General features: G+C 43.4%; 1 long non-coding RNA gene across 4 annotated transcripts; it reads left to right on the plus strand.

Moving 5' to 3' along the window:
- Positions 1-1,305: 1,305 nt before the first annotated feature.
- LOC104582817 lies at positions 1,306-7,258 on the plus strand. Of its 4 annotated transcripts, XR_001406514.2 has the most exons (6): positions 1,307-1,579; positions 1,761-2,221; positions 2,877-3,018; positions 5,062-6,331; positions 6,417-6,476; positions 6,671-7,258. It is a non-coding gene; the product is annotated as an uncharacterized LOC104582817 (long non-coding RNA). The 4 variants fall into 4 exon arrangements; XR_002963528.1 differs by having other exon boundaries at positions 1,306-1,579; positions 5,062-6,476; XR_002963529.1 differs by lacking the exons at positions 5,062-6,331; positions 6,417-6,476; positions 6,671-7,258 and adding an exon at positions 3,138-3,312 and having other exon boundaries at positions 1,317-1,579.
- The last annotated feature ends 1,377 nt before the right edge of the window (positions 7,259-8,635 follow it).

The raw sequence follows: 8,635 nt of genomic DNA on the forward strand, positions 1-8,635 counted from the left end.
TTAGTTAGCATACGTGAGTGAAATTGAGTAGCAACGAAAGAGTATTCAAAATTCAAATATAAATGAAATTGTATGATAAATTCTTTGCTTAGTGAGGATAGCATTCATATGCAAAAAATATGAGTTTCCACTAAATTGGTGTGAACATATTAATGACATAATGATGTGGCATGCTTGCATGTTGAGAAAAATCAAGTAGTGGGGTTCTCTTACTTAGATATAGAAGATTAGGGATTACAGTTCTAAGAAAAAAAAGTTCACTCCTTCATCTCAGCCATAAAAACTTGCCTTCAAGTTGCCTATTCTGTGGTGTAAGTGCTCTTAGGAAACGTTCCAGTAAGGATAAGCTTGTTATATATTTTCCTACAAACTGTTATTTTGATGAGAAAAGGTAGAAGATGCCATGAAATCAATAGCGAGCCTTCTGTTAAGATCATATCCGCTTACAACTGTTCCTTTCCCATTTTCAAGACTATTTGTGTTTCTCATTGATTTTTTAGTGAACACACTGTTACTGTAGAGATGTATGAATCTGTGAATTCTTTGATTCCTATAAACTAATGAATGAATCGAGATGAATATTTTTTTCCTTTACTGCTGAGTTATCTCTGTGCACTCCTTTTATTTCTTACCTCATTTTTACAAGATTTCTTACAAGGTAATTGTCATTCTAGATTATGATTTCCTTCAGTAAAGTTTGACTAACAGGAAGCAGGATGTGATACACAATGACACATATTACAGATTGGGAGGATGTATGTATCCCTTTTATTTTTAACACAGCATCTTTGTGCACTCTTATACATCATTTTTGGTTCGGCCCTCAGAACTCATCATTGGGATGAATGTATCCAACAATTCCCAGGGTTAGTGTTTTGTGCGTCTTTTGACTCGCAGGATTCATTTTTAATTTCGCTGAACCGTGGTCCCCTTAATTTAGGAGGTTATTTTCTTCAATACATTATTCGCATTCTTAAATCGTAATTCAAGTTTATGTTTGTTTATAATTAGAGAAGATCTTGGTCCTTTCGACTAAGCTTGCCTGCGGTTTATATAGATTGGCCCTATGTGTGCATCGATCTTGCATGCATGTTATGATTTTAGATATATAAGTTGATACTAGCATGGATGTACATTATTACAATCTCTACGTCCGGGAACATTCCTCCCCTTCTCCGCGCTCTGAGGCTTTCTGCGCGTGCGTTCCTCGCGCTATGGGGTCGATCTATCAGTGAGGCTGACGCTATGATTGTTCGTCTTGCGTACGTGGCGCCGGCTCGTCGTGCCTTCGGGTCGGTCTGGGGTGGGGGGCTGGGGGCACTTGGTGGGCTTTCGTCTTGTTTTTCTTTTCTTTTTTCACTTCCTTCCTTTGGAAAGGAGCGTCTCTGGCTCTCTGCCGATCTGCCGCTGCTCGCGACTGCTACCCTGTTCTCGACACCCGTCTTGCCGTGGCCTGCTGCTTGCTCCGCCGTTTCCCCGGTGATTTGGCCAGCGTTGGGCGCGCGTCTGGCGTGTTCTTCGGCAGATCCCTTCGTTCGGTCCTACGCTGCCGTCGAGTCTTCATCTGCTCCAATCGCTGGTGTGTTTCTTCTCCTTTTTCCCTTCGCATTTTCTTAGATTATTCCGTTTCGCCGCCTTCGTACGCACCTGGGATCCCATCTTGTTGTTTGTTGACGTTGCTCTTGTTGTGCGTGTGCTGTCTGATGTGATTTGGGGCTTGTTGGGTTCTTCACTTCTGCAGTCTGTTCTTGGTGTTGCAGGTTCTGGTCGTTTCCAACTTTCCATCTGCGTTCGTTTTTGCTTGGGGTGGTTACAGGATCTATGAAAGAATTACTTACTTTTGCTATGCGGAGCGGGAGGAGGTGTTTGACGGAATTCTGCTATGAGGAGTAGGGCAGGAAGCTGCCGCCGTGGACGTCGCCGAGGGGGCCTCGTGAAGCCAAGAGCCAGATGTGATGTTCCGACGAGGTGGAGCCCCCGCACCCCGCCGTGAGAGCGGGCGGCTCTGGGAGCCAAGTCACGCCGCCCCTAACCGCTGGCTTCTGCTGTTCCCCCTTCCTACCGCGTGACCCCGCCACTAGCGTCAGCAGGTGCTCTCTCGCGTGATGTCGCCGGTGGGTGTTCCAGGCCGCCGAGGGCGCCGCTGGCTGTGGTGGATTCACCATATTTGAGGGCGAAGCAGGCGCAGTTAACGCAGTTCACTTCCATCTATAATTACACGGTATGTATTCTTCTTCCTCCACCCACCCCATTGTTTCCCCCATTTTCGTTTGTCTTTGTTTCTTGTTTCGCGCAAAAATTGAAATTAGTTGTGGTGTTTGCAGAAGGTCCAGCTTAGAAAGGTTCTGCAGCTAAACGTCCATCCCGAAGTGGGAAATTTTATCATACATGCTTTCCCTAATTAGTTGCAGCGGTGTATGTAATAACCATTTTTTTAATGCCCAAATAGTTAGGGCAGATGTGGTTGTAGGTTGGGAATCTTATGTATTATTAGCTGTTCATTTTAGTTCATGATGAGGCTGAGTAGGTTCAGTGCCGAATTTTCATGCTGCGATTTAGAATAATATAAGAGATGGAGTACAAGGGTAGAACTGCTAAGAAATACCTAGGCTTTTGCCAGGCAAAGTGAAATTTGGGGGGAACACTTGTTTTTCTGACTTTTTGATAGCTTGCTTTCTTCGGGTGTTCATGTTTGATGCATTTCCTGGCCCACGAAATAGATATCTTGTTTCTTTACTCGATCCTTTCTATGAGATAATTCTTCTTTCATATATGTTTCTGAAAAATTAATAATATGCACAGTTGTACATTATCAGGTTCAAGTTAGACTTATTTGTTCAATCGATGTGCTTAAGAGAAATTTATGTTTTCTGCAGATAGAAGGGCAGGCTGATGAAATAGCTGCTGATGATACTTGCCGTTTGCTTTTTCACACCACAACGCACCTGTAGTCTAGGAATTAAGTTGAGGATGAAATAGACTGAAAGGGTGATAAGTCACTCTAGCAGCAGGTCCCAGGTAAATAGTTGAAGACAAATATTGGTACCTTAAACAATAAGTTACACAAGAAATATAATACCAGAAAGTTATGTTCAAATTTCTGTTTAAGAGTTGTTTATTCTGATTGAAATGGGCAGCAAGATTGCAAGCTACCTATTGTATATTAGACTGCAAGCTACCTATCAACCATGTCGCACCAGTGGCACCCAGGATACCACCGCTGCGCGACGCGTGGGCCCCTCCCCCGGGTTTCCGGGAAGGTCTCATCCATGGGAGCGCCGACGTGCTTCCCGGCAAGCTACCAGCCCGAAAGGGGCTAGCGAGGCTTCGGGGAATATTCCCGCTTGGGCACCTCCCGGGAGGAGGTTCCCGGGTGCGCTGGGCCTGGGTGCTTCCCGGGTCGACTTGCGGGGACTGGGGGCTCCCGGACGCGTGCCCCCGCCTCGGGTCATGGGGCCCAGTGGACAGCGCCGCGCGGGCACGTGTCGGGCACGGAACGGGCGGTCCCACCAAGGCAAGGAGTAAGGCGCGCGGCCCAGTAAACGAGCCGACCGACGGGTAGTTACCCATCCGATCCAAGGAACAGTGGTTGTCTAATCCTACCCTAAGGTCTTAGGCCCCTAGCAGCGGAGGTGGCACCCATGCATGCCACCAGCTCACCGGGGAGAGTTGCGTGCCTCCCCGTTGGACACTTGTAGCCCATGCACCGTGGCACATGTGGCATCCCCTTGTGTATAAAAGGAGGACTCATGTCAACGGTCAAGGAGGTTAGCCAGTTGGTAGGATAGTGAGTTGGTCCGTTGGTTCCAATGGACAGCAAGCAGAGAATAGTAAGGAGTGCTTAGACATTGAGAGGAAGCCCGGGAACTGGCCCAGCAAAAAACTTGTATACGCTTGATCCGCAATCAATATCAGTTCAGACAGGCAGGACATAGGGTTTTACACCTCCGGGTGGCCCGAACCTGGGTAAAAAATGGGTGCGCATTTGTTCTTGTATTAGCGCACCACCTGGCACTTGGTCTCACCGGCTCCGTGGGGCCTCATCGGCCGTGCCGGCGATAACCGGGTCTCCTCCCCAGACGCCCCTACCGAACCTAAAAGGGGGACGAGGCTGCACACCCCCGGTGTCGGAGCACCGAGCGACGACAAACCATCATGTACATTGAACTATAGGATTTGCGCTTCACCTTCAGCCATCCTCTATGACGGGCACCTGGCTGCTACTTTTTGTTTAACCTTTAGACTGGTTTAACCTTCTTTCTTATGTCAGCTTTGTTAGTGCTCACTAGACCGGAAACACCCAACCATTCCGTATTGAAACAAGTATTAATGTACATAATTCTCCTTGTTTATATGTATGAATTTCGTATGTATAAAATGACTTGTTCTCTTCTCTGTGTACCCAATTGGTAGTTTGTGAGTTCTCTTCTCACTAGACGATGATACAAGTTTTACATGTTATCTTATCTTCAGTGATGTTGTATGAGTCCCTGAGTGGTCCTGCAAAATAATTTGCAGTTCAGCTTTCACCACTTCTCTGCTTTATTACTCTCTTCTACATTTACTATGCATTCTACTCCCTCCGTTCTTTAAAGAATGGCATATTAGGTTTCATTAAGATAAGGCTTTGACCACAAATTACTATATTAAAGTGTGGTTTATATGTCATGAAACCAGAAATATCATGAACTACTTTTGATAACAAATCTAATGATACTAATTTTATGTCATATAAAACACATCTTTGTGATCAAAGCCTTGTCTTAATGAAAGCTAATACGTCATTCTTTAAGGAACGAAGGGAGTACTTAAGATCTTTTTTAATTACCCGTGATAAAGTTTACATTCGTTTCTGCGGAAGGTTTCATATAGTTATTGGCTAGAATATTACATGTGACCCATTAGCCATTCAGTTGCGAACTCCAACTGAGTGGTGGTCATTGTGTCGTCTGTTCACCTCTTCAGAATTCCAATTTTACCTATAAATGCCTTTGGTAACTCCTATCTTATCAACAATTTCTAACAGTTTTCTTGTCTGGATTTTTGTTCTTTCCTTGCCAGCATGAACTGGTTTTCTTTGCTTGGAGTTCTCCTGTACTAAATATTCAAGAAAGCAAAACCAAAGGCGCAGACTACACAAAGATTATGCACCAACATTTAATTACAGAAGGATCAGGATCTTAGCTGCCAGTTCATAGGGAAAACATGTATTTAGATCTCCCTAATGGGTATTATATATCTCTCTCTATTGAAAATTAGGTATTTATCTTAGAATTGTTACTGAATCTATCTCCATGTTTGAGAGAGTGCACTCGAAAGGGCCAGTTGGCATCCAACTCTTGGTCATCTGCCCTCTCCCGTTCTTAAATCTGTTGAAAACTGTAACAAAAACTTGGAGACATAAGCTTTACCAGGATTATGAAGGAACCCAACTTCATGTAAGGAACATTGCTGGGATAATCTAGAGCATACAATTTACTTTCCCTCCAAAGATTCATTGTTAGCTTGGTTCTTTTACTGTGTATGATTTAGTTTTTCAAACCAATGCAGAGAAGTATTTTAAGTATTGGAGGTGTATTATTTCTCTTGCTCGCTATGCATATTGTTTGACATTCCGATATGATTTATTTTTGGGACAGTTGCTAGGATTACTTGATTGTAAAAGCAATAGTTGGTTCTGACTTTTGATCTAGAATTCTAGAACTAACCATATCTAGAGTGCTAATGTTTAGAGATTTTGTGCGTGGAACTTTATTTTTGTATTTAATTTGCGGCCATGCAGATGACCATGTAATTACCAAATATATTGTTTGTGTTTCTGTTTGTTGTCAATCATGCATAAATGTCATCAAGCTTCTTGCTGCTCAGTTTGTTTAGCTCCTTTGCGAAAGAAAAAAGTTTGTTTAGCTAGAGCAGTACTTGCATTCCACACTTTTAACGTCTTCACTCTACCTTTTCAAACCTGGGAATAACATGAGCATGGCTGAGAACGAGGCAAAGCATATTATTTTTGGCTGCGATGTGATAGAACTGCCACAAATGAGAAGAAGACGAAAAGATTCGAGGTGCAGGATAATGAAACACAGTGGTGGAAGTTCCATGGGCATGTGTATTTAACGCCAAAAAATTCTCGAAAAGTTACGGAAAATTATGTATAGATATGATGATAACAAGGCGGGCAATGCAAAAAAGATGTGATCAGCAGTGCTGCAACACGCGTGAAGTTGCAGTTTATACTATGCATACACTAAGCAAAACCTGAGAAAGAAATCACTATGAATCCAGTTATGCAGAAGTGTTGACGGCGCGGCGAAGCGCGCCTTTCTGTCTAGTAAGAGTATAAGACTGTGGTTGCCCCTTTTTCTTCTGTAGTGATGGTCTATTTAGTTACGCTTACCATTTCTTCCCCTTCCCAGGGCCGGTGAACTTGAGCGCATGCCAATTTTGATAATTTCTTGGAACTTTTCTGCCTTCAGGTGAGATTTTCTGTTATAAATATGCTCCTGATGTACAGTTTGTTCTTTATTTGTTTATGGATATTGTTCATCTCCTTCGCATACTAAATTTACTTAAACCTTATATTTCCCTCATGGTTTACAACCAACATTAGGTATTCTGCCATCCCCATTCTACACGGATCTGCTTCCTCACATCCCCGTTTACTATGCAGATCAGGGCCATATTTTCCCCAATTATTGCTACAACATACCATCAGTTTTCTGAGGCCAGGCTTCACCTCAGTAGCTCCGGCAAGCACCCTGAACCTAGGACTGAGGGTGTCTTCCATGCAAAGAGGGCCACAACCTGCAGGTCACTCTGTTTGTTTGTGCTTTGCTTCGGGAGTTCATTACAAGTGCTGCACTTAAGGTGTCTGTGGGAAGCATTTCAGGTGGTCATCGAAATACAATAAACATTAAGGAGGATATCTTCCTGTTCTTTTCCCAGTTTTTCCATGGGAACCTGCAGCTCGAAAGAATTAATAGATCATTCATGATTTTGCTGCGGAAAAAGGAAAATGACAGTTCCCGGGTGCCTTTCGCCCCATTTTTCTGCTGAATTGTCTGGTCAAGTGGATCACTAAATTGCTTGCAGGAAGGTTACAAAAAGAAATTACCAAGTTAGTGGATGACGACCAATCTGGTATTGTTAAATCTCGGTGCATAGCTGACAACTTTTTATATGCAATGCAATGGATTTAGTTCAAGCTTGCAGAAAAAGAAAGAAAAAAGCTATGGTTCTCAAGCTAGATTTTCGCAAAGCGTTTGACACTGTCTCCTGGCAAGCTCTTTTTAAAATTCTGTCAGTTAGGGGGTCTGATGAGACTTGGCGTATGTGGATGCATAATTTGTTATATACCTCTAAAACTGCTATCCTTCTCAATGGTATCCCAGGGAAATGGATTGAATTAAAGAGAGGTTTAAGGCAAGGCGACCCCCTCTCTCCCCTTTTGTTCATTCTGGTCGTAGGTGTCTTCCAACAAACAATCAGGAAGTTTGCTGGTGTTGGTGCTTTGAATCATCCCATTTTTACGAATCAACCTTGTCATGTGTTGCAATAAGCGGATGACACTTCAATTGTTATGGAGGGGGATATCTTGCAGGCTCTCTTACTCAAAGAAATTACGGATGCTTTTGCTAGCTTTTCGGGGCTGCATATATATTAATTTCACAAAATCTACCTTCGTTCCGATCAAGCTGTCCACAGAAGAAGATTTTGAAATTTCATCGGTTCTCAACTGTCCAGATGCTTCCTTACCTCAAACCTGTCTGGGTCTCCCCCTTTCAGATTCTAAACTTCCCAAAACAGCTTACCTCCCTTTAATCTCTTCGGTTGATAGAAGGTTGGCCAATTTCTCCATGAATTTTATTTCTAGAGGAGGGACATTAATTCTTACTAAGTCAGTGCTCTCGGCTCTTCCAACATATTTCATGTCTTCCCTTGATCTGCCCAAATGGGTCATTGAGAAAATTGATAAAAACTGAGAAGGTCCTTCTTTTGGAAAGGAAAAAATATTTCCAATGGTAGTGACTGCCTAGTGTCTTGGGATCGGGTGTGCCGGCCGATTGATGAAGGCGGTCTGGGAATTAAGAACCTTGAGATACAAAACAAATGTCTTTTGGTGAAGTTTCTTCATAGACTTCACACCAATCCGAAGTCTTCATGGGCGATTTGGATTAAAAAAGCTCACTATCCCATGAGAGACCTGGGGGATGTTGCAAGTTCTGGAATTAATGAGTTTGTAGACTCCTACCGACAACTCTTTGCCGTAGATATCGGTAATGGGGATTCCACTTCGTTCTGGCATGATAATTGGATTCGAATCTCTACTTTGTATGAACTTTTCCCTGCTCTTTTTTCACATACTACTCGACCAAACATCTCTGTGGCTGATCGTTACAATGGTGGGGCTTGGGATCTCCATCTAAGACACCTCACCTCTGATCGAGCTTCTTCTGAATTAGATGCCATCCTTATTCAGATCGCAGATTGGGAACCAATTGGAGAAAAGGAAGATGTCAGGCTGTGGAGGATGGAACGCTCAAAACCCTTTTCTGTTAGATCTCTATATCAACTTGAAAACTTCGGGGGAGTTAGTGACCTTACCTCTGCTGCTCTGTGGGGCTGTTCGGCGCCT

The sequence above is a fragment of the Brachypodium distachyon genome, chromosome 2 (assembly GCF_000005505.3).
Source record: "Brachypodium distachyon strain Bd21 chromosome 2, Brachypodium_distachyon_v3.0, whole genome shotgun sequence".
NCBI lineage: Eukaryota > Viridiplantae > Streptophyta > Magnoliopsida > Poales > Poaceae > Brachypodium > Brachypodium distachyon.